This window comes from Pelophylax lessonae (assembly GCF_965119305.1).
Source record: "Pelophylax lessonae genome assembly, chromosome: 2".
NCBI classification, from domain to species: Eukaryota; Metazoa; Chordata; class Amphibia; order Anura; family Ranidae; genus Pelophylax; species Pelophylax lessonae.
This window is the reverse complement of record NC_138769.1, coordinates 173099239-173124398: the sequence shown is the minus strand read 5'-3', so window position 1 is coordinate 173124398 and position 25160 is coordinate 173099239. Positions and strand designations below refer to the sequence as shown.

The following is a 25160-nucleotide window of genomic DNA, read 5'->3' as shown; positions in this document are numbered from 1 at the left end:
CAAACCATTCGGATTTATTACCGATCTTTAGTCTGAGACTTGTAGCAGTCAGTGTTATCACACTCTTAGAACCAGGAGCTGTACACACGCAAGCTCCTAGTTTCTCATTTTTGTCCTTTCTCGGCTTATAAAAAAAACTATGAGCAGAGATTTTTTATATTAAAAGTGAACCAAATAAAATCCTTATGTTCTTAAAGTGGATGTAAACCCTTACATATACTCAGTGAAGTGAACAGCCTCAGATGATACACAGAGCTGAAACAAATCTCGCTACATAAGTTTTACATGTACAGTAGGGCTGCACGATATTGGGAAAAAAAGTACATTGCGATATTTGGTTTTCAAAGATATATATCGCAATATTTCTCCACAGTCACGTGCTATCACTGGGAGACACATATCACAGGGGAGGAGACAGGCCGCACTGAGGAAGACGCTGCTTCAGCCAATCAGCGCTCAGCTTACATGACACTGCACAGCTGGAAGGAAGCGATGTGTGTGCGGTGTGCCCGGTGTCAGCTGATCACCTCCATCCCTCCCCCGATCTCACCTGGTGAAGGTGCTGTGCCCGGAGTGTAGCCGGGGAACACACACACCCGACCCCGCCGGACCGAGATCCGGTGTTGTGTCGATATCGGTTTCCCCTTGCTTTCGGCTGTGATCGGAACTCCGCCCCTCCAGCCCGATGCAATCCAGCCCTCCCAGCTCTGTATCTAGTCTCCAGCCGACCATTGCTCCGCCCATTGTCTCTCCATTGAATCCATTTACAAAACATTACAGCCTGATCCCGCCCCTGTGCACGCCCCCGATGCAGCCAGGAGAGACAATGGGCAGAGCAGGGCGGAGTAATGGTCGGCTGGAGACTAGAGGCAGAGCTGGGAGGGCTGGATTGCATCCGGCTGGAGTTCCGATCACAGCCGAAAGCAAAACGGATGTGTCGGCTGCCAACACTGTGAGTCCTCCTCCTCCCCCGAGTTACGACTTCTCCCTGTGCTAAATATCGTGTCTTCGGCGATATGAATATCTCCCACGCCCGCAGAACGATAGTCGATATCACATCGACTATCGTTCAGCCCTAATGTACAGTATCTCACAAAAGTGAGTACACCCCTCACTTTTTTGTAAATATTTTATTATATCTTTTCACAGTTATTTTGAGGGGACAGCAAAATTACACGATTATACAAGCTGTACACTCACTACATTGTAGCAAAATGTAATTTCTTCAGTGTTGTCACATGAAAAGATATAAGAAAATATTTACAAAAAGGTTAGGGGTGTACTCACTTTTGTGAGATACTGTAAATCTGCTGTCTTCAGCTTGCTGTATTCTTTAGAAAGTGAAGATTGTGTTAGAATGTATTTCACCTGTTTCAGCTGTGGGAGTAAAGTCTTGGCATGCACTGTGTGACAGCTGACTGGAAGAAAGGCACACCCCCCCCCCTCTCCACATAGGCAGAAGAACGAAGATACTTGCAGAGCTGTGCTTTAAATAGACCAGCTCTCTGTTAATCTATTTATAGCACCCACCCCGACACAAATTTTCAGCTGCTTTTATCTCCAGGGTACGGAGAACTTGTCAGAAGTTATCATGTAAATAACAGAAGAATGGAGCAGCAAAAAACCATGGGGAGAGGCAAGTAAACACTAAAGATATATGTGCCCAGGTCAAATTTTATAAATTGGGTTTTAAAAAAACTTTAAAAACACTGTACACATTATTTAGGTAAGCATATCAGTCATAAAGTTATTGATGCATATGGAAGTTGATATATTTACGTCGGGCATCTGGGCTTAAACTATATCTAAACATTTGGATATAGTAGGGGGGAAGGTTAAAACAGCTGCCAGTTTTTTAAGCCATCTGCATCTCATTACGAAGATTTTCCCTTTCTTCCTGCCCTCTGAACTTTAAGAAGTAAGCGCTTACCTTGACCGGGAAATCCCCTTTGCTGTTTTGGGGACAAGCATTCCAACAGGATGATTTTCCCTCTATTTTAAAAACTTTGGATTTACCCTTATTTTTTTTCCCCCATGACACTGGTGATCAGGACATCTAGAGAAGGTGAATCTCTCTAGCTGGTACACAGACAGCAATAAAAAACGGATAGTGAAAAAAAAAAAAAAAAAGAAAAGGCTTGCTTTCAGTTAAAGGAGTGTTCTTCAAAACCTTTTTACACTTTTTTTTTTAACTCTATTATACAGTGTATAAAATAATGCAGAAACTTTGTAAAGACCCCTTGTACTTTAAATAACTTTTGAGCATAACACAATAAAGGACCTGTAAACTCTTAAAATTCTAAGTTAGAAATATTAAATTTAAATGACAGTTTTATTTATTCTGGCTAACTATTTTCTGGCTCTATTTTGCTCGGAGCCATAGAAATCCTCTACTGATGTTATCACAACCCTGAGGACATTTGCTGTTATCACTGACGCATCTTGGTAGTCCTGGGTTGCATAGCAACATGCCTTTAAACCCCAAAACAGAATAGTAATTATATTGTGTAAGTGTTTTTATTAATTCAGATATAAGCAAATGAAATATAGAAACGCAATATCTGATTGGATGAAGAGGAGATCAGACATCACTGCCCCTCATATTATACGTTATTGTATTTGTGTATTCGCAGTCAACCCACAAAATCCAAATGACCTTTTCAGCACTGGTTCTTCAGTTGTAGAATTATCACTTCTGTCAGGATGGGATTATGAAAGATTTCTGGAGGTATCTGATGTTTGCTGAAGATAGGTGAATTGAAATGGAGCCCTTTTCGTAATTACAGGAATTTAAAGCTATTGCACAGCAAAGAAGAAAGCATGTAGTTGCAGTGATTTTTATTTGATTTGCAGTGATTTTTCAGAAAAAAAAAAAAGAATGATGGTGATTTCATTCTAAGGTGAATGCCATGAACCCTGAAAAACCTTAAAAAAAAAAAAAAGGGGGGGGGGGGCAACCTTTATGGGACTTTAATCGGCATCCAAGTACAAACACATATGAGTAAAATAAAATTATTTTATTGAATACACTGGATAAAAACCTTTAATAAACCAAAATCAGCGGACATTGTATACATATATACAGATCGCTCTACAGTGTGTCTCTACTGTATACAATGTATACTTATCATCCAACTCGTGAGGATGTTGGACACTCCCAAAGTGTTTAAAAATTTTCCTTACTGTACATTTGGTCATTCACTTACAGTATTTATTTATATATTGATAGGAGTTGGGAATTCATTGTTAATTTATAATAGGATAGTGCTGCATTGTTTTTTGGTTATAGTTTAGTGTGAGATTGCCTTCAGAACTGCCCTAATTCTTAATGGCATAGATGAAACAAGGTGTTGGAAACATTCCTTAGAGATCTTGATCCATATTTACATGATAGATTTGTCGACCGCACATCCGTGATGAGAATTTAACATTTCACCACATCCAAATGGTGCTTTATAGGATTGAGATCTGGTGACTGTGGAGGCCATTGGAGTACAGTGAAATCATTGTCATGTTCAAGAAACCAGTGGGGAGAGGATTTGAGCTCTGTGACACGGTGCATTATCCTGCTGGAAGTAGCCATCAGAAGGATTGGTACACTGTAGTCATAAAGGGATGGACATGGCCAGCAACAATACTCAGGTAGGCCACGGCATTTAACCACTTTACCACCGGAGGATTTTGCGGTCTTCCGTCCAGGCCACTTTTTGCGATTCGGCACTGTGCGACTTCAACTGACAATTGCGCGGTCGTGCGACGCCGTACCCAAACGAAATTTACGTCCTTTTTTTCCCACAAACAGAGCTTTCTTTTGGTGGTATTTGATCACCTGTGCGATTTTTACTTTTTGCGCTATAAACAAAAAAAGAGCGTTTATTTTGAAAAAATAACAATATTTTTAACATTTTTTTATATGAAATTCCCCCCAAAAAAGATGTAAAAACCAATTTTTTAAAAAATTTTTGGCCAATTTGTTTTCTGCTACCTATGTTTGGTAAAAAAAAAAATCGCAATAAGCGTATTTTGATTGGTTTGCGCAAAAGTTATTGCGTTTACTAACAAAGGGAAAGATTTCTGTCATTTTTGGTGTTTTTTTTTTAACGCGTAATGGCGGCGATCTGCGATTTTTTTTGCGGGACTTCGACATTGCGGCGGACAGATCGGACCCTTGACTGACATTTTTGACACTTTTGGGGGTACCAGTGACATTACTGCAGTAATCAGTGCTATATATATGCACTGTTACTGTAAAAATGACACTGGCAGGGAAGGGGTTAATTTTATTGGAGAGGGAGGGGTTAATGTATGCCTGGTGCTTACTGACGTGTAGGGGGGGAGGTGACTGAGTGAGTCATGGACAGATCGGATGTCCAGCTATGCTGAACAGTCCGATCTGTCACTCCCTGTCACTATGGAGATCCGCCCGCTGTGTTTACACACAGCGGGCGGATCTCCAGACTCGATCCCCGACGATCGGGTAAGAGCAGCGGCGATCGCCGCTGCTCCTCCCCTGGCCCGACTCCCGCTGTGAATGAAAACAGCGGGAGTGAGCCTCCGGCGGCGCGCAAGCGCCGCCCAGAAGGGGGAGTGTCTGACGACGTAGTACTACGTCGTCAGACGATAACGAGCCACTCTGCCGCAGTAATATTACTGTGAGCAGAGGTAAAGTGGTTAACCAATGCTTAATTGGTACTAGGGGGTCCAAAGTGTGCCAAGAAAATAACCCCCATACCATTACCACCCCGAACCGCTGATGGTCCCAAGCCATAAAAAAAAAAAAAAAAAAGGTATATAACTGGAATGGCTGGTGAGTATTCAGACACAGTTTGTAAAATGAAATGAGATAAATTAATGAATACCAAACAAATCCCTATAGAGAGAATAAAAGAGGACATAAGGTGGTCACAATATTTCTCTTAGTGGAAGCATTAAAGTGTTACTAAACCCAGGACCCTGCACTTACTATATCTGGTTTCCCAAAGTACACAGAACATGGAGATGCAATTATTTTAGTAAATATAAACTGCTAAATAACTTTTCTCATCAGCAGGATATAGCAGTCTTGTGACTTCTATCATTGTTCAGCCAAGCACTGGTAAAAGCTTGTAGGAGGAGTTTTCTGACTGTTCTATGAGACTGCAAAACCCCTGACCCTCTGTCTGGATAGTGCTGATTGGCCCTGTGCTGATCATATGCACTCTCTCAAGAGCAAAAAAAGACTCTCTAGCAATACACACCAAACTGAGCATGTCCAGGCTGACTCCATAGATTCTGTGTTATCAGGAAATTATCAGGGGACAGTAGAAGGAGGGGAGGATCAGAGAAGACAGGATCAAACAGCCTTCCTACGCAATGCAGAGGATTACCCTTTAGGTTCCACAGTGAGTATAACCAGCATGCCAGTGAGTATAACCAGCATGCTTTACTGCAAATGCACACTGATTTTACTGTTGTGGGTTTAGTAACACTTTACTTTCAATACATTTTTATTGTTTTAAATGCAAAGGAAAAGAATACACAATAAAACAGTGTAGAGAACGTCCGTTGTGGAGTACATGGGTACAACTTAAAAACACAACAAGTGACACAGTCTCCGAAGGGATTCATAACAACATACAACATTTCCAAGTGATACATTGTTTGCTACATCCCCGGCCGGTCGGTCCGGGCCAGGCCCGGATCCGCCCCCTCCCGGCGCCCCGCAGGGGAACACACTGCGCCGAATGGAGGGGGTTGGTCGTCCAGACCCCAGCCCATCCCCAACCCCCGGTCTCAGGGGAACCATGTAGCCGCAGTATTGCACCAGATGGCAGAACTACAGTGCATAGTAAGGCCACTCCAGGCGGCACTGTCAAACCCAACGGGATCCCAAGGGGACCGCGTCTTTGAAAGTATGGATCAACAGAGATACAGGAAAGAAAAAGGAAAAATAGAAAGGGAGAATAAGAAAGTCTGGGAAGGAAAAGAGGGAGTAGAGAAGGAGTAAGACAGGGGGGCAAGGGGAGGGTGGTGTCCAGGTCTGCCACAAAGAAACCAAAGTAGCCGTGAAGAGGTGTTTCCAGAGGAGCTCACCATGAGAGCCTCTCATGCTACTGGGGTCCCGCCAGATATCTCATCCAAGGGTCCCAGGTTTTCTCGAATAGGGGTAATTTGTCCTGGAGGATAGCCACCATTCGCTCGTTCACCATGATCCAAGTTAATTTAGCTTTAAGCAGTTCTAGTAATATCACCGGGGATCGCCATGAGCGAGCTATGGTAATCTTGGCTGCCGTAAAGATGAGAGCGACCAAACGTTTAGTGTGTTTTGGGGCCATAGTTATTGGTTTACCCAGAAGCGCTTGGATAGGGGATTTAGGCAGGTTAACACCAGTGAGTGAATATATGAAATTGTATGCTCGGATCCAGAATCTGCGGACCTTGGGGCAGGTCCACCAGATATGCATGACCGTGCCAGACTGACTGCAGCCCCGGAAGCACAAAGGAGAGGCCTCCCGGACCGCCGCTGCCAGCCTGACAGGGACCATGTACCACCTCAGAAGAACCTTATAATTGGCCTCTATCAGAGAGGTATTGATTAGGGATTTTGAGTTCAGTACCGCCAACTGATTCCATTCCGCCCTGTCCATCTCCTCCCCCAGGTCTGCCTCCCATCGAACCATGTATGGTAGTTTAACATCATCATCATGTAGCACTGTATATATTGTGGAGATAAATCCCTTCTGTCTATCAATATTGGTACAAAGGTACTCCATTGGAGTCGAGGTAGTTATATCGCTGAAGCTCTGTAGAGAGGAAACATAATGAGAGATTTGAGTATAACGGTACAACTCCCCCTCTGGAAGAGAATATTTGTCCTTCAATACAGTTCTGGAGAGAATACCTCTACTATCACATAAATCTGCTAGACGAAGAAGACCCTTGTTGGTCCACCAAGTGAAGGCTAGGGGACAGAGGCCCGGGGGAAACCGCGGATTGCCCAGTAGGGGCGCCAGTGGGGCATGAGGAGATCTGAAACCATGTCGTTTCGCCAGTCGGCCCCATATTCCCAAAGACAAGGACAGGGTGGGACACAGGATTGCGGGGCGGTCCTTTGGCAGTAGCCACAGTAAATGTTCAAATAAATGAGCAGATACATGACTGGCTTCCAGCTGCATCCAAATCGGGCAGGGTTCCCTAGAGTGGAATCTTATCAAATGGGTGAGCTGTGCAGCGTAGTAGTATTTGAGAAAATCGGGGACTCCCAAACCCCCCCTCAACGTAGGTGTATACAGGGTGCGTCTATTTACCCTGGGCCTCTTATCCCCCCATATAAACTGTACAACCTTGTTCTGGAATGTTTTGAGGTCCGGCATGTTAATGGATATCGTCAAGGTACGGAACAAATAGAGTAATCGTGGCAAAATATTCATTTTCACCGAGTGCAACCTGCAGAACCACGACGGGGGGTTAGTCGCCCATCTGTTGAGGTCTGCCCCCAGGGTTTTGTATAAGGGAGGGTAGTTGGCTGCATAGAGCGTAGTGATCGAAGATGTCAAATAGATGCCCAAATACGGTAGAGATCTCTCCTGCCACCGATTAGTAACACTTTAAGTTGTATTGATGTAGCACCCTCTTAGGTAGGTGCTAGGTAAAGTATAGTGGGCCTTGTCTGCTTATCAGCATGACCATGATTTTCAGCTAGGCTGGCATGTGTTCCCAAGTGTGCCTGTTGAGTTGGGTAGTCTCCCCACTATGTCCCAATGAGGGCTCTCATTGGGCAGTGGAGTAATCTTAATATATAAAAATATTGCTGCACCAAGTAAGCATAAATAAATGAGGATAAATCAAAATAAATCAGTGTTGGTAATAATATACATGTGAATATATATAGATAAACATATATAAATCCAGTGCAAAAAAGTCCAAATCAGGTAATATATCAAAATCAGTATAGTCCCAGAATCATAATTTGTGCCCAAAAGTGGAGTAATCTTGACCAATAGCACACCAGGGCTTGTATCCATCCTGGAAGGGCAGATTCTGCCGCAGAGCATTCTGGGAGGGGGTTGAAGTCTGTGGGGAGCACATGAAAGGAGGTCAGTTTGGGGCAATTTTAGGCATTTTGCCAAGGCACCCCTGAAGAACCCTGCTTGAAAATGGCTGGTATTAGGAGTTTCAAACACAATAGAGTAAGTAATTATTTCATGAAAAATAGATTACAGGGCCATAAGGTTGTGAATGCGTATAGATTATTTTTGGAGAATAAGGATATTTTTGAGTGTCCTTTTAATTTTTAAATTTGAACCTACAAAAGACATTAAATACCATATATGAACATGACAAATTTTACAAATGACTGCAAATCATTATACTCCCAAAGGAATGGCCAGTGTTTGTACACTTATAATAATTGTATGCTGGTTCTGTGCATTATATACAGCATGTCTGATGTTACATAGTTAGGTTGAAAAAAGTCCATCTGGCTCAACCAATAAAAAACAAAAAAAATAGTAAAGAAAACCCAACCATACAATCCCATATACACAATCCTTTACCCGCAGTTGAACCGGAGGAAGGCGAAAAAAACCCAGCAAAGCATGATCCAATTTGCTACAGCAGGGAAAAAAAATGACTTCCTGATCCCCCGAGAGGCAATCAGATATTCCCTGGACCAACTTTACCTATAAATATTAGTACCCATTTATATTATGTACACCTAGGAAAGAATCCAGGCCTTTTTTAAAGCAATGTTTATGGGATTGTGTCTTACCTCCGTTGACAGGCTATGTGCAAGTGTCACTGCTGTCAAGGTGTCTGGCAAAGGATGAACTTCCTTCATCGGGACGTTGTGTGTTGCCTTAGTCTTCAACTATTCACAGTCAGCATGCCAGGGACAGGATCACCACAGGGGCCTTGTGTTGTCTGCTCTCAGCCTGCACCAAAAGAATAATAAGAGTAATTTAACAGGGAATATTTCTCTTCATAGCAATGAATGTTTATAGTGTCTGAGAAGAGAACCATGCTCTGCATTGGTTAGAGAAGGCGTTAGGAAAGATGTCTGGCACATACAAGGTTTTTAGCTGTACAGTTTGTGGCTACATGGAAGGCTGCTGACCTTACATTTTTTTTTCGGCTAGAATAAACATTTCCTTTCTTGCCATGAAAAGACATTTGTAGAGACACAAGATATTATTATATTATAGGATATTATAGGATAAGTACACATACAAAAAAAAAAAACAGTCACGCTCGTAGCCAGTGTTATTGTCATGCCATGCTTAGAGCAGATTTCATCCCTCTGCCAACTGAGTTGAAGACACAGACTTGTTTTATCTGTACAGCCTTTCCCTCTGCTCAGACAGGTACATTCACACAGGCTTCAATGAAACGAAAAAAAAAAGTTGCTCCAGTTGAGTGTGTTTCTAGATAATCCCCACACACGCTAGTCAGGTTCTAGCCCAGCTCGTATAAGGAAGTAATTCCGGATGGCTGCACTTCCAAAAATCCTTTTATTAAAGCTTCATATGACAAGTGGTTGAGAGATGGAGCAGGGTACAAAGAAGCAGACGCGTTTCGCACAAATGTTAGCACTCCCCTGTAAATGCAGCGGGCAAGGTTGTACACATGCTGCGACTGCAATGATTTGCATCACGGCGTAGAAATAAATTTACTTACCTGCCCAGTGTAATGGTTTTGCACACAGCAGCCCGGATCCTCCCCTTCTTGGGTTCCTTTTCAGTGCTCCTGGCAGCATACTATGGGGCACCCGAGCCGACTTACAGCTCTGTGTATCCATTCAGACACGGAACAGTGGTTCTGTCCCACCCCTGTCTCTCTTGATTGGCTAACTGAGTTTGACTGACAGAAGCAGGAGTCAATAGCGCCACTGCTGTGTCTCAGCCAGAAGGGAGAGTCCCGGACGGCCTAGGCATTCATGGATATTGCTGGATAGAGATGGGGCTCAGGTAAGTATTAGGGGGGCTGAGGGGTCTGCTGCACACAGAAGGCTTTTTATCTTAGTGCATAGAATGCATTAAGTTAAAAAAATGTATGCCTTTACAACCATTTTAATTTCTGTGTGAGCTGACGGTGCTGCCTTTGACCTCGTACACAATAGGCATTTAGCACCATTGGGTAAAGCCTAGTACACACAGGTTGAATATCGGGGGACATCAGCCGGTTCAACAGAAACCGGCCAACATGTGGCTGGTGTGTGCGGAAGCCGGTTTCGGCAGAAGCTTCTGTAGAAGGGTCATGGCTGAAAAAGGTCTGCCGATTGGCCCCCTATCAGCGCTCCCTGCCAATGGCTGAGAGAACTGACCGAAGTCTTCTGGCGAGGGGGCCACCCCCCTATCAGTACGGCAATCTCCCCTGCTGTGCTATTGTGTTCTAACATTTTATTGTTAGTACAGCGGCTCTGACCTGACCTGTCAGTTTTTTAACTAAAAAAACTAGTAGTGTGTAGCAGGCTTAAGACTCCGATGTTTAGGTGTGGCAGCCTTTCAACTTTACCGAGAGGCTGACAGCTGCTGCGGCTGGATGGAGCTGGACAATGCACTAACATTTAGGGCAGTATGCGTCCAGAAACAAATGTCTGGAACAGAAAAAAGATAACACTATACGTGTGTATCTCCCCGCGCCTCGGAAAAGGTTTTGTTTAAATATAAGATAAAAATGTGTGTAATTAGTGAGATATAAATATAAAAATATATATTGTGTGGCAGCAGCTGTAGATTTAAAATGGATGATAGAAGAATAGCCTAGGCTATATACAGCGCTTGTCGCAGAAAAACAATTAACTTAATGTATGTGATAGACATATGCCGGTTTTTGGTAATTCGATATATCGCGGTATTGCATAGCCACGGTATTATTGTGGCATTTTTAAAATACCGAGTTTCTCTGCTCCTGGGTCTGACTTGTGAATTGATACATTTCAGTGAGCTGGATGACTCATTCACTCACACAGCTAACGCCTTTCTCTCCCAGTAACTATAAGGCTCGGTTCACATATATGCGATGCGGGAAGGCTGCGAATTCGCAGCCTTTTCCCGCATCGCACACGCACCCCCGGCAGTTCACACTGCCATATGCGATCCGCTGGGGGTGTCAATGTAATCTTAACGACACCCCCAGTTTGATCGCATATCGCAGTGCGATCGTGCAGTTCGCACAGGATCGAATCGCACAAGTGTGAACCGCTGTGCGATCCGATCCTGATGCGGCAGCAAAAATGCCTCCTGTGCGAGTTTGCTGCGGGTGCGATGCGAATTTAGCCATACAAACTGTATGGCTAAACTCGCACCGCACAGCTGATCGCATGTCATGTCGGAGCAGTGCGCTCCGACATGACATGCGAACCCCGCACACGCAGTAGTGTGAACCGGGGCTAAACAAAAATGTTTACATTGTATCTTTTCCTTCCCTCTGCCAGGGAGAAAGGAAGTTTAACCTCTTAAAGACTGGATCTTTCTCTGACACTTATTGCTTGCAAGTTAAAATCAGTTTTTTTTTGCTAGAAAAGTACTTAGAACCCCCAAACATTTTATATATTTTTTAGCAGAGACCCTACAGAAAAAAAATGGCGATTGTTGTAATATTTTATGTCACACTGTATTTGCGCAGCAGTCTCTCAAACGCAATTAATAGACTTTAATGAATAAAAAAAAAAAAAACGTAACAGTAAAGTTATCCCAATTTTTTTTTTTGTTACACAGAGAATTGTGAGAGAATCGTGATCTTTATTCCAAGCTAAAAAATCGTGATTCTCATTTTGGCCAGAATCGTGCAGCTCTAATATATATATATATATATATACACACACACACACACGCATAGCAGCCCACATTACATTATTATATAGCCATCAAGCAGTGTCTGGCCTACCTGGTGATGACTGGTCCTGGCGCTCTGATCCGATGGCCTGGTCTTTAAAGGGGCAAATCCTTGCGATCCAGAAATGGTTAAACCTGCAGGAGGACCGGTGTTTTTATCTATTAATGACTTTACTATTGCTTTAGGCCTGGTTCACATGTATGCGGGTTGGTGGTTCACATGTATGCGGGTTGGCGGTTCACATGTATGCGGGTTGGCGGCCCACATTTGCACAGGCATAGCAGCCCATTGATTTGAACGGGCTGCTATGCCCTCATTTTCCACAGAAAAAAGGTGCATGCAGCATTTTTTTTAAATTCAGTGGCCTTGAAATCCATCCTGCTTTTGCACCATGCGACTAACCTGCAGTTCCTGCTCTGGCAAGCTTTCTGCATTTTTGTATACGTGGGCACGGCATTTAAAAACAGTTTGCGTGTGCAGCAAAGGCAGGTAAGTCGCATGGTGCAAAAGAAGGATGGATTTCATGGCCACTGCATTTTTTTAAATTCTGCATGCACCTTTTTTCAGCTGAAAACGCAGGCATAGCAGCTCAAGCCCATTCACATCAATGGGCTGCTATGCCTGTGCAAATGTGGGCCGCCAACCCGCATACATGTGAACCGCCAACCCGCATACATGTGAACCACCAACCCGCATACATGTGAACCAGGCCTAAAGCGATAGTAAAGTAATTTATAAACAACACCTCCTTCAGGTTTAACCACTTCTTGACCACAAGGATTTGCCCTCTTAATGACCAGGCCATCGGATCGGAGCCGAGCGCCAGGACCAGTTATCACCAGTTAGGCCAGACACTGCTTGATGACCTATTTTAGGCCTGGTTCACAGAGTCTGTACTGACTGACTATATAATAATGTGCATAAGTGAACCAAAGCCCCTAAATTCAGCAATGAAATTGAAGTGAGGTGGAAATTTAATAATTTAAATTTAATAATAGAATACCGTGATAATACCGTATACCGTGGCAAAACCTTAATCAATTAATCGCAGCATGAAAATCTGATACCGTCACAAGCCTAGTATGTGAACAATGTTGAAAACATATCTTTACAGTATAAGTGAAAATACAAATCAATTAAACACATGAAAATTAATAAAAAGTTCCAAGGAATTGATAAATAGATAAATAAGTCTTTTCCAGTGGTGATCAATATATGTGAATAAAATAAATGTAAAATTCAATAAATAAAGTCTTTTCAAGTGGTGATCAGGTGCAAAGTGCTTCGTGCTCAATAAATAAAAGTTTGTGACTTTCGTGACGTGGATTCCTCTTTTCCTGTGGCTTGTGGTATAAATAAATGACTTACCAGAATTGTTGGGTCCTATGTGCTGTATAGCACTAGGACCTACAGCGCTTGGAGGCCGTTCAGGCCGGATTGGGGATCCCCTTTGTGGATGATCCTGGTGGGATACAGGTTAGGTTCCTCCTTACCCGATCTCGATCCTCAGGATATGGGGTTAAAAAAAAAAAAAAGGCTCCAGATAGTGTATTATGGTTTTAAAAGTTTATTCATCAAATATTCATAAAAATCGGAGCGAAGAAAGACTCAAACTCCAAGTTTGCAGGCAAAGAAATTGCTTGCAAACACCTCCTAGGTAGCCTTTTGAAAACGTCACAGGAAGTGACGAAACACGTCAAGGTTGTGGAACGCACGTCAGCACGCTACTCACCACGTGGAACGCAAGCCGGAACACTCCGCTCGCCACTCTGCTAGGAGGTGTTTGTAAGGCCTCCAAGCGCTGTAGGTCCTAGTGCTATACAGCACATAGGACCCAACAATTCTGGTAAGTCATTCATTTCTACCACAAGCCACAGGAAAAGAGGAATCCACGTCACGAAAGTCACAAACTTTTATTTATTGAGTATGAAGCACTTTGCACCTGATCACCACTTGAAAATACTTTATTTATTGAATTTTACATTTATTTTATTCACATATATTGATCACCACTGGAAAAGACTTATTTATCTATTTATCAATTCCTTGGAACTTTTTATTAATTTTCATGTGTTTAATTGATTTGTATTTTCACTTATACTGTAGATAAGATAAGTTTTCAACAGTGTTCACATACATTAAGTTAATTGTTTTTCTGCGGTAAACGCTGTATATAGCCTAGGCTATTTTTCTATCAAATGTCTGGAACGCAAGCATTCTGTGTTGTGAGCATTTATCCTGGGCACATATTGTCCTACACATTATTTTTGATAGGAGCACCATGCAGCAGCAGTAAACTCTCTGCCTGTGTGAACGGGCCTAAATATGTGTCTATGATCAGAAGAGTCAGTTCTCTTTTCCGAGCCTCACTTATAATTTTTCAGTCTATAGCCCAGCAGGGCCATTCCATGGGTGCAATATCTGGGCTGCGGGATGAAAACGGGTACCAAGACAGCAGGGCTCGTTTACGCGAGTGTCTTCCTCTAAATAGTGATCTACGATGTATTGCATTTCTGAGGACGCCTAACAGGCAGTGAGAATGTCTTATGTTACACCACTGCACACTTTCAGTGCAATTCAGTTGAAAGGATTGCATTTGGCAGGTGGGAGTGAGGGAAATGGCATGTTTGTTATTTTAATAGAAAAAAAAAAAAAACTTTACAATCACTTTAACCACTTAAGGACTGCATCACGTACATTTACTGTAGCAGGGCAAAAATCACGTACTTGTACGTGATTCTTTAAAAAGGCTCAAGGGGGGTGCCGGCACGCTGCCGGAGCCACGCTCCTGCTGTGATTGGACAAAGCAGGAGCCAATAAGTGGGTCTGAAGGCCGCAATGGCCACCGGCCACCCGCAATCATTCGGAGGAATGACAGAACAGCAGTCTGCCTATGTAAACAAGGCAGACCACTGTTCTGTCAGACAGGAAGAGAGAGAACTTGTGTTCCTACTAATCAGGAACACAGATCTCACTCTTCCTGCAGTCAGTCCATCCCCCAGTTAGAAAGCACTCCCTACGAGCACACTTAACCCTTTGATTGCCCCCTTCCCTGCCAGTGTCATTTATACAGTAACCCGTGCATATTTTTAGCACTGATCACTGTATTGGTGTCACTGGTCCCCAAAAAAGTGTCACTTAGTGTCAGATTTGTGCACTGCAATGTTGCAGTCCTGCTAAAAATCGCTGGTCACCGCCATTACTAATAAAAGCAATAAAAAAAACAAAAAGTCCATAAATCTATCCCATAGCTTGTAGACGATATAACTTTAGCGCAAATCAATCAAAATATGCTTTTTGGGATTTTGTTTTTCCAAAAATATGTAGCAGAATACAAATTGGCCTAAACTGATAAAGAAATTAGAATTTAAATTTTTTTTCAATAGATATGGGTTTTTTTTTTAAATTTAGCTGGTCTTTTTTTGTTTATAGCTCAAAAAATAAAAAACCTCAGGAGGTGGTCATATACCACCAAAGGAAAGCACTATTTGTGGGGAAAAAGACGACATAAATTTTATTTGGGTATAACGTCGTACGACCGCGTAATGTAGGGCTGTAACGCAATAAACGGCCTGGTCATTAAAGAGGAAGAAAACCGCTGAAAAAAAATTTGAAAAAAAAACCTGTAAAGACAAATGCATAATGAGCTAGTATGCATCGCATACTAGCTCATTATGAAGTACTTGCCTAAAAACAAAGCCCCCGCAGTGCCGACAGGACGGCTGACTTGTCCTGCTTCCTGGATTGCGTCCTCCGGCCATCTGATTGGCCGGAGGCGCGATTTCATCACTCCTGCGCATGCGCGCGGGAGCCGCCGTTCTCGGCACTGGGCTCTGAAGGAACGGCACGGGGTGGCCGTTCCTTCAGAGCGCATGCGCCGATGACTTCATCAGCTGCATGCACTGTAAATATCTCCGAAACGGTGCATGTTTAGGAGATATTTATAGCACCTATAGGTAAATGTCAACAAAGTGGGTTTACAATCAATTTAAGGCGGTAAACCTTCTGAAGTGGTTAAGGATCTCACTGGGTATTTGGTGGATCAATATGTATTTTTCTGTACTTGTATTGTTTTTGCAGGGATAAAACATGGAGAAATGTGCATGCATTGCAGAGATGCACTGACTGTTTTGCATTCTTTTTTCCCCAGATATACACTATGGAAAAAATTTACTAAAAATGGCGCACAGAATCTGGTGCAGTTGTGCATAGTAACCAATCAGCTTCCAAGCTTAATTGAACAAGCTGATGTTAGAAGCTGATTGGTTCCTATTCACAGCTGTACCAGAGTTTGCTTGCTCCAGTTTTAGAAAATCAGAGAGAAAAGGAACACTCAGAGGCTGGAATACAATTTCAAAAAACCAAAATAAAAAATGACTTTGACACCACAATAGCCTCCTCAATGTTCTAGCACACGGAAGCTAGAATAAAATAAACCTTTCCAGAGGGAGGCCCAAAATGTTTTGACAAAGAAGAAAGCAGTGATTGAAATGGGAGCAGTTCCACATTCTTCAATGACCCGAGGAGATCACACCCACTTATGTCATTTACAAATGATTCCGCAGAGTGACAGATCTCCCAGACGTTTTCTACACATGAGCTACAGCAGCTGCTCAGAAAATCATACTGGAAAAACAGGACACCACAATTCACAGACTTGGAACGATCAGTTGGAGGTCAGGTTTTCTGCTTGTCACCGAGGCCATAAGTGTAGCTTCATAAGACAATATTTATGACATACTAAAAATGACCGCCATGCACTGCAGTCTGGAGTGCCAGTAAAATAAATCCAGCCAAAAGAATATTAATAACTGCTGAAATCCTGAGCCAGCAAGCACTTTCCTTGCAATGGGAGAGTAGTTCGTATAGAACTGGGACAGCCTACTGGCTAACTGGTTAGCACTCCGGTCTTGCAGCACTGGTAAACGGTGTTCAATTACCACCAAGTATGGAATTGTAGGCCACACTCCCGCATAATCTCACTTAACTTAACTAGAATAATAACACTGACCCCAGTTTTGGCAAAGAAAAGGCCGCGGCACTCTTTATTGGTTTAAATAAATAAATTAAATCATAACAATTACTTTGAATAGTTAAATCATTCAATTCAATTGTTTTATCAATTACTTGCTTGTAAAAACACTCAAACTGAAATAACTTATAATTGCTCAGTTATAAAACAACTCGAGCAACAATAAACATAAAATACCATACGAAATACAATGTCCCCCCTAGTATACTAGGGTGACCCAACCACACAAAGGTGCACGCGACAAAGGGAGGGGGGGCGGGGAACTTTCTTCTTTGTGCTCTTCGGTGCAAAAGGAAGCACCCCAGCCCAAACCAAGCTTATAAAGCCTCTGCCCCAGCTTGCTAGAACCTTCCCTGCACACCGATTGGCGGATACCTGCTGTATGCTCAGGTAAAATTAACCTCCTACTAGCCTAAACCTGTAAACCTATACCCCTATGCTTACCTGACAGAACTGCTAATGGTGGCCACAATCCCACACAAGTGGCCACATAATGTGCCCCCTTTTATATGGAATTGTAGGCCACACTCCCGCATAATCTCACTTAACTTAACTAGAATAATAACACTGACCCCAGTTTTGGCAAAGAAAAGGCCGCGGCACTCTTTATTGGTTTAAATAAATAAATTAAATCATAACAATTACTTTGAATAGTTAAATCATTCAATTCAATTGAATCATCAATTACTTGCTTGTAAAAACACTCAAACTGAAATAACTTATAATTGCTCAGTTATAAAACAACTCGAGCAACAATAAACATAAAATACCATACGAAATACAATGTCCCCACCAGCCGGGCTTGAGCAACAAGGACGGCCCTACCCCACCACCGCGGCCCTTTCAATGCTACACTGCAGCCCTAGATTTAAAATATCAATCCCCACATCTGAAAGGTGAATGCCATCCTGGCGATAGAGCCCCTGGATGCCACCCTCCAGATCCACATGCCTATAGGACAAGCCGCCAATAGACGGCATAAACTTTTCCATTGCCCTATTTACCCTTTTCCTCATCTTCTCCATGACTTTCCTCTGCGATGAGGAAAGCCAAGGAAGCCGAGGAACTATTTCAGAAAATACCACCACTGTCCCTGGAGCCGAGAGGGAAAATAAATGCAAATCTCTCTTAATCTTAAATAGTAAGTCCAAAGTTTTAATATTACCAAGGTCATTACCCCCAGCGTGAATAACCACGATGGACGGAGGAGGCCAAACTTGGAACAATCTAGACAAATGAAAGTACAGCTGGTGCCACTGCAAGCCTCTAATTCCTTTCCAAAATAATTTAAACTCCAGAGGTAGTGCTAAATTTGTACTGTAAATACGATGTGAAGCTCTTTTCCTCGCCCAAAAAATGAATGAGTGGCCCAAGATCCAGACTGTTCGCTGAAAACCTGAAGGATTCAAATAAACAAGTTAGTCCTTACATACACTTTAAAACATTTTGATTTCCACCTTCCCATACTTTGTATTACCCTGTCCGAAAATCCCCTTCTAGCTGCCTCTGATGCTGCCCCTATCCTGAATGAATGTGAGGAAAACCTAAAATTTTTTAAGCCCAGCCGCTCTAAGCATTTCCGTAAAACAAAATCGAATTGATATTTTGTGAGTGGAGTGGAATCCATGTGGACCAAAAAAACGCCCACCACCAACCAAATTGATTGACCATGCCCAACGGGCAAACACCCTGATTATGCTGAGCCTTAATAGTAATTGCCACACCTCTCCCCAGAGTGTCCGACTTTGAGCGACGTAACCAAATCTGGACATCTTCCCTGCCTACCACTACCTGATCATATAAAAGGCCTCCCTCAGTCTTATTTGACAAAGGTAGCAGCTCAGAGATGCGGAGCGCCTCAAAAAAGGTCAATACAAAAGCCATTCTGAACAACAGTGCTTCATAGTCAGAATTACACACTAATGAGGTCATACCGCAGATATCCCCAATAACTCAATAGAAATAGGTCTCCTGTCATCTGTTACCGCCACCTTCCTCCTATAACCTTTCAATGCTTGCTGTACCGAAAAATAGGTCGTACAAGCCGGAAAACCTTTCAGGCGGCAGAAAAAAGAGATGCCCGCCAATGTCTTACGTAAATAACTATAAGACAGTTTCCGCTGCATCAAAGAACCCATAAACTCCAGAACCAGACATTCCTCCGGTCGACCCTCCATCTTGCCCTTTGCCTCCATGAAAGCCAATCAACTCTTCCAGGCAGCAGAATAACTCGCCCATGTTCTGGGGGCCACTGATCCCTCGATCGACCTCTCGACTAAATCCCAACAACCGTCCAAACTCGGCTCGGAATCTCGGTACCTTTTTCGTCCGCCTCCGGCAACAGCTGGCGAAACGGTCCATCTGAAACCGAGATAGCGCATCGGCCAGATTATTCAAGACACCCGGTGTGTGTTTCGCCTTAAGCTATACATTGAGCTGTAAACACAAAAGGACAATCCTCCTGAGCACTCTAATCACACAAATGGACTTGGATGAGAGGCAGTTCACCGCGAACAAGACCCCTTTGTTGACAGTTTCCACCAGAATCCTTCTATTCGCGAAACATGCACCCCACAGTTCCAACGCCACTAAGATGGGGAACAGCTCCAACAAAACCACGTTTTTTGTCAGCTTTCCACTTTTCCATGACTCCAGCCATCCTGCACAACACCAATGCGTCTACCATATGGCCCCAAAGCCTCTAGAGCCCGCCACATCTCTAAACAAACGAAAGTCAAGGGCAAAAATGAAATCCTCCTGAAAAAATGAACGACCATTATACACCTTGAGAAATTCCGCCCAAACAGCCAAATCCTCCAGGTCACTAGTCAATCTGATGTGGGAAAAGGGGGCCTTCAAGCCCGAAGTAGACAAGTAAAGGCGCCTTGAAAACACCCTACCCATGGGCATAATTCTGCATGCAAACGCTAACAAACCCAAGAAAGACTGCATCTCCTTCAATAGGACCTTCCTCCTCGACATAAACAACCGCACCAGAGATTTCAGCTTTGGCACCTTATCCACAGGTAAACAGAACTCCATACGATCCGTATCAATGTGAATGTCCATAAAAATTATTTTTGTAGTATTCAAGCAAGTTTTTTCCTCCGCCAGAGGAACCCCAAAATCTTTCGCCACTCCCCTAAAGATTTGCAACAAACTAAGACAATCCACAGAATCTGGTGGGCCCACGAACAAAAATCGTCCAGGCAATGCAAAACTCCCACACTACCCGACTTAGCCGCTACCACCCAGTGCAAAAAGAAGAGAACGCCTCAAAGTAGGCACATGACACAGAACATCTCATAGGGAGGCTTTTGTCAAAGAAGTACATACCTTCCAGCTTAAAGCCCAAAGAATTAAATGCCACAGGTGATATAGGCAAAAGACGAAACGCGTACTTTATGTCCGCCTTCGCTAACAATGCCCCTTGGCCAAACAGCCTTATCATAGCAATGGCTTCTTCAAACGTGGCATATGACACTGAAGACAAATCTCCATCAATGTCGTCAATCAGTGAGCTTCCTTTCGGGTAAGAGAGGTGGTGTATGACACGGAATTCATTCAGCTCTTTTTTGGGGACCACTCCAAGCGGAGAAACACGAAAACTATCAAAAGGCGGATGCTCAAAAGGACCTGCCACCCTACCCAGCTCGATTTCCTTAAAAATCTTGTCCCTAACTACCTGTGGGAAGTTTTCCACCGACTTCAGATTGACAACCTCTGTACATCCTTTCCCTACAAATGGGGGCAAAGGGAAACCCTTCTCAAAACCTTCAATGAGAAAACTGGCCCTCTCCCTGTTTGGGTATCTGTCCAACCATGGAAGCATTCTTTCCAGCCTCACAAGCGTGCAGGCTTTTTGGAAAAAATATCCTTTGGAACTTGCCCCGACCCTACCGTAGCATTTTTTCTAAAGCACTTACTCACTGGATGTGGGCCAGAGCAAAATGAACATTCATGCTTAGAACGGCAAGCCGCATTCCAACGACATTGACTTTCGTTGAATGCGAAACAACAACCTTTGCGATAAGCTGCATTCTGAGTGTTCACCACCGGCTGCCTAGCAGGATTCTGCCTCTGCGGGGACATCAAGTTCAGCCAAAGGCCGACATCCTTCATACCCCATCTTAAAGAGGGGTGGACTGACAGCTTCTGACGAAAAGATTTGTCGTAATAGTACCAGCCCAGCCCCCCAAAGCTCTTGTAAGCTCCCAAGATAAAATCGAGGTGCCGAAATAGGCCCCCACACCCCTCAGGGTGCTTCTCAGCCATCAACCCCGCAAATATACAAAACGCCTGCAACCAGTTATGGAATGACCTAGGGGCCCCCCTGCGCCGCTCCTCATCCTGTTTGTCGTCTCTTTTATCAGTCCTAACCGACAGCTCCTTATGAGCAGGTAACAGTGTTAACAAGTCGACAAACTCGCTTAAGCCCAACACTCAAGTGGTAGCCCAGAGGTGACATCTCACATGGCATCGCGCCCTTCATACACACCTCAGGCACACCGCTACATCCCAGCAATGGTGCATGCGCGGACAAAACATTATTTTCCTTAGATAAACTTTGACTAATATTACTATGAGCGAAATTATCACCATAAGGAATGGAGACAGTAGATACTGCAGGTGAGAAATTAAGTTTACAGCTTGGCTGCTGCTGAACAGACACAACAGGCTTAACAGGCACAGGAGAAACAGCAGGGGAGACACGAGAAAAAGATTGCACCAAAGAAGATAAAGAGTTAATTAATATAGACAGATTCTGTACATTGCACAACTCACCAGCTGCTGGGGGGAGAACAGGCTGCTGCTCAGCTTCCTCCAGCAGCACACTGTCAGATGCTCCTGTTGTCTCATGCTGCGCTGTAGCCACTCCCACAGCAGGTGTTCTTGAAACTACAGGGATAATTCTCTGTGGAGATGGCAGACGCCTTCTCTTCCTCTCTGGGTCCGCCTGTTAGTTTTCAGCCCGCCCTCCGCCGCCCCTTCTTGGAGACAGGGAGGCTCGTCTTCTTTTAGATGCTTGGCGCATGTGCGCCTGGGACGTCTTCACCGCCATGACAACGCATGGCAGCTCTCCTGCAGGTACACACGCCGGCTTCTCAGGTGTCTTCTCTCTCTCTGCAGGCGCTTCTGCCTGTGAAGGAGCAGGGTGAACTTCAACCGCAACTTGCTCTGTAATTCCAGACATAGAGAGACAATGCCGCAGCCAGGCTTCTCCCCCCGCACTCTCTGCCTTCTCAATCAGCTGCTTCAATCAAGGCCTCCATGACAGCAGGTAAGAAAAAACCTCCTGGACTACTTCTGCTGAACTTTCTTCTTTGTGCTCTTCGGTGCAAAAGGAAGCACCCCAGCCCAAACCAAGCTTATAAAGCCTCTGCCCCAGCTTGCTAGAACCTTCCCTGCACACCGATTGGCGGATACCTGCTGTATGCTCAGGTAAAATTAACCTCCTACTAGCCTAAACCTGTAAACCTATACCCCTATGCTTACCTGACAGAACTGCTAATGGTGGCCACAATCCCACACAAGTGGCCACATAATGTGCCCCCTTTTATATTCTCCCTATCTTAGTTGTGGCTTTACTTGTATCTGCAAATTAAACAAAAAACTATTTTTAACATAAGATGTTGAAAGTGATATCCCAAGTTAATTTTTGTCACATTGGGGATATGTGAATACAGCTGTGTATTTACATACAGTATGATCAAGCTTTAATGTTCTTATTGTTGAGCAAAATATCACAACATATGGCCTATTTGATCTAGTTTAAGAGCAGAATTAGCTAGTTTATCGATTTATTTCCATTCATTTTCTGTATGTTGCATTTCTCTTATGTATTCTTGTTATTTTTCCCAAGCTGAAGGGGGACTGTTGCAGCCCCTGAAGTGCGTTGTCCATAAACATCTAGGGTCAACTTGATTAACATCTTGCCAACCGCCCCACGTATATGTACTGCGGGACGGCGGCTCCTCTGTGCGAAATCACGAACAGGTATGTCATTTTGCACTTCCGAGTGATTAGACACATCGGGAGCCAATCAGCGGATGTCCGCCCGGACACGCCGATCTTTCCTGACAAGAGGCAGAATGCCGGTCTGCGTATGTAAACAAGGCAGATCGCCATTCTGTTAGTAGGGAAGAAAGAGACCCTGTGTTTCTGCCAAGCAGGAACATGGATCTAGGTCTTCCAACAGTTAAAGCACCCCCACACAGTTACAAAGCACTCCCTAGGGACATATTTAATCCTCTGATCGTCACTGATGTTAACCCCTTTCTTGCCAGTGTCATTATTTTTTTAGCACTGATCACTGTATTGGTGTCACTGGTCCCCAAAAAAGTCTGAAAAGTGTCACTTAGTGTCCAATTTGTCCGCTGTAAAATCGCAGTCCCGCTATAAGTCGCTGATCGCCTCCATTACTAGTAAGAAATACATTAAAAAAATTCCATAAAAAATATCCCATAGTTTGTAGACGCTATAACTTTTGTGCAAACCAATATACGCTTACTGGGATTTATGTTTACCAAAAAATGTAGCAGAATACATATTGGCCTAAATTGATGAAGAAATTGTATTTATTTACATTTTTTTATTGGATGTGTTTTAGAGCAGAAAGTAAGAAATATTTTTTTTTTTTTTTTCAAAACTGTATAACACAAAAAATAAAAAAATGTTCAAATACCACCAAAACAAAGCTCTATTTGTGGGGAAAAAATTACATCAATTTTATTTGTGTAGAACATCACATGACCACGCAATTGTCAGTTAACCACTTGCCGACCAGCCGCCATTTTTTACTGCGACAGGTCGGCTCAGGTACGCAAAACGACTTACCTGTATGTCACTTTGTGTAGCAGAAATTGGGGGTGCGCGCGTGCAACCAGACGAGATGTCTGCCGGGCACCCGCGATTGCTTCCCATGAAGACAGAACGGCGGTCTGCCGATGAAAACAATGCAGACCGCTGTTCTGTCTGTGATGAACACAGGGATCCTATGTTCCTCCTATTTAGGAACACAGGTCTCTGTGTTCATCTACTAAATAAAATCCCCCAAACAGTTAGAAAGCACCCCCCTAGTCTCATATTTAACAGTTTAACCGCCCCTGGTGTTAACACCTTCCCTGCCAGTGTCATTAGTACAATAACAGTGCTTATTTTTAGCACTAATTACTGTAGTAGTGTCACCGGTCCCCTCAAAAGTGTTGAAAAAGTCAGTTAAAGCGGAGTTCCACCCAAAAGTGGAACTTCCGCTTTAAATAGTCCTAACCCCCTGACATGCCACATTTGGCATCAAATACCACCAAAAGAAAGCTCTATTTGTGGGGAAAAAATACATAAATTTTATTTGGGTACAGCATCTCACAACCGCGCAATTATCAATTAAAATAATGCCGTGCCGTATTGCAAAAAATGGCCTGGTCATTAATGGGGTAAAACCTCCCAGTCCTTAAGTGGTTAAAGTAACGCAGTGCCTTATCGTAAAAAATGGCCTGGTCATGAAGGGAGGTATACCTTCCGGAGCTAAAGTCGTTAAAGACTAACTTCAGGTTTTGGTCCCTTTCACACAGTGTGGATTTCGGCAACAGATCCACCTGCTCAGTGGGGAACCTGTCCGCTAATCCCCGCTGAGCCGGCGGATGACAGGTCTGTCTCGGCTCAGCTGAAGCAGAGCAGACACGGACACAGCACGGTGTTCCCTATGGGGCGGTCCCAGCTGTCCATTTCCATTCAACGGTCATCCGATCCAATCTAGCAGGCGGTTGGAGAACGGATCCCCATCTGTCTGTTTTTATCGGTCAGAATCGGATATCAGCAGGTGTCAGTGGACACATGTCCACTGACATCCGCCGTTCCATAGAGAATAATGGATGGTCCGATTGGGTCCATCAATGTGAAAGGGGCTTTAAGAAACTTTAGTTTATTTGTACTAAACTGGTCCAAACAAACGATTTCCTTCACTTCGAGCCGGTTCACATACAGGTGACCCGACTTGCCGGGGCGACCTGTGAAGTCGCGGTGCACAGCACACACCGCGACCTCGGAGCGACATGCACGGACTTCATATCATTGAAGTCAATGCAGGTCGCTCCAGGTCACCCCAAAGTAGTACAGGACCCTTTTTTTAAGTCGGAGCGACTTGTGTCGCTCCTATTAGAACGGGTCCTGTGCTAATCTATGGCAGGCGACCCACGGCAACTTGTCAGGCGACCAAGTCGCCCCAGTGTGAACCGGCTCTAACACATGCAGCTGTTCCCTAAAACATTGACTTAGGCTTTAAGGATTAAGAAACTTATTTTTCCATACTCTGCAA

The 25160-nt window shown here is 43.7% G+C and overlaps 1 protein-coding gene across 1 annotated transcript in view; it reads right to left on the bottom strand.

The window, feature by feature from the left end:
• The window catches only part of BCLAF3 (BCLAF1 and THRAP3 family member 3), a 205818-nt gene that overhangs the window by 87470 nt on the left and 93188 nt on the right, over positions 1-25160 (bottom strand). The window contains exon 2 of the mRNA XM_082245414.1: positions 8750-8912. The gene's annotated coding sequence lies outside the window, so the exon portion shown is untranslated. The remainder of the gene's footprint in view (positions 1-8749; positions 8913-25160) is intronic.